Source organism: Habropoda laboriosa, unplaced genomic scaffold (genome assembly GCF_001263275.1).
Source record: "Habropoda laboriosa isolate 0110345459 unplaced genomic scaffold, ASM126327v1 scaffold3, whole genome shotgun sequence".
Taxonomy (NCBI): domain Eukaryota; kingdom Metazoa; phylum Arthropoda; class Insecta; order Hymenoptera; family Apidae; genus Habropoda; species Habropoda laboriosa.
In genome coordinates, this window is record NW_017100127.1 from 428,070 (window position 1) to 429,655 (window position 1,586).

A 1,586-nucleotide genomic window follows, 5' to 3' on the forward strand; every position below is an offset into this window, starting at 1 on the left:
TTTTTAAAGAATTTATCAATTTTAGAACCTGAGAATTTTATAGCAATGGAATAAGAAAGTTTGCGTCTCGTTAGTTTGTTAATAATTCCAGCCTCAAGGCCAAGGAACGAACTTGGTTTACAATAAAAACTATCCTCGCTCATTCTTTCTTCGCACACTTTTTCATTTTACCTAATTTTTTTTAATAACTTTTTTCAATGATAATTGTCACTGCTAGCTGCGTTTTCAAATGCCTATTTCATTTATCTTACTTGCATCGATATTGATTTACGTGATGTTGTTAATTTTCAAATTTCCATATTTAAAACAAACGACTTCCGATTATTTCGTATTGCGTACATCTCAAGAATTCAAAATTACGAATATGTAATAATAAAAGTAATGTTGAATAGGAAATTCTTAACATTAATTAGGAATATTACAAGTTCAACAAGAAAATAAAATTAGCATGCATTTTGTGCTTGATTCTATCTCGAATAACAAACTGGTATTTCATCAATCGTTCACAAATTATTCAATTTTACCGAATACCTCTCGTTTCGCTTATTTTTAATAAATTTACCACGTGTCGAAAGCTTTGCAGATTCGCGTACACATGAGTTTCTTTACGGTGAATCTAGAGAGATATTTTTACATATTAGCTACACGTGTGGACGAAAGTACTCTCTGCCAAATGTCGATCAAAATTTCATCAATCTGACCCATTAAAGGCTACTGTTCTATTAGTAGGACAGCACATCGATAGCCGTTTGCACTTTGAACTACGGGAAAGGTGTTTGTTCAGCGAATAGCACGTTGGATTCTATTTAGGAGAAATTTTAACAAGAATTTCCAAAACCAACCATGGAAATAAATATTAAATATTAACGTAATATTACACGTTCACGTAATACGATTATAAAATTGATCACACCATATGAAAATAACAATATAAAACCGGTCAAACTGCTTGAAATCTTGTCAATTAGAATATACAGAAATTGAACAAAAGATATAAATTGTTTTAACAAATCTTCACTGATTTAAAGGTTCATCCCTGAAAGATGTGTTCATAATTAAAAATGCACCCTGTACAGAAGAAAGAAAAATTCTCCGAAAGAATTTACTTTTGCCCTAAATTTTACAAAAATGACGTGTACAGTTTCAAAGTAATTTTGGAAAAGTACTCGAATCATGTCTGATTTAAGAAACAAGCGGTTCTACAATATTTAGAACGATATCCAAAATGTACCTTGCTGTCAAAGAGTTTTCAAGTACAGTATTAGGATTAAGCTCTTGAGAGCTTATCATTAAGCTAATATAAACTCTTGAAATTTAGACGTTCCTTTTTTTAGTCAGAAATTTAACGAAATATCGCAGCTGATTGTGTCGATACCTCAACAAAGCACGAAGTTGTTAGCGAGACTGCGGAACGTATTTCAGACCCTTTAGATTTACAACCCCTGTTTGGGATTCTTTCATGTTGACAAAGCTTTTTTGTCCAGCGAATTAGGGCCGTTGAAACTGAGAATCCAGCTTCTTGAGCTTCGTCGCTGTCGCGATCAATTTTACGATGTTTGCGTAACGACAAAGAAAAAGTATCTCCT

General features: G+C 32.5%; 1 protein-coding gene across 1 annotated transcript in view; it reads right to left on the reverse strand.

Annotated features, from left to right (window-relative positions):
* The window catches only part of LOC108578626 (1-phosphatidylinositol 4,5-bisphosphate phosphodiesterase epsilon-1-like), a gene marked incomplete at its 5' end in the record, with an annotated part of 62,621 nt that overhangs the window by 29,778 nt on the left and 31,257 nt on the right, over window positions 1-1,586 (reverse strand). The window lies entirely within an intron of this gene.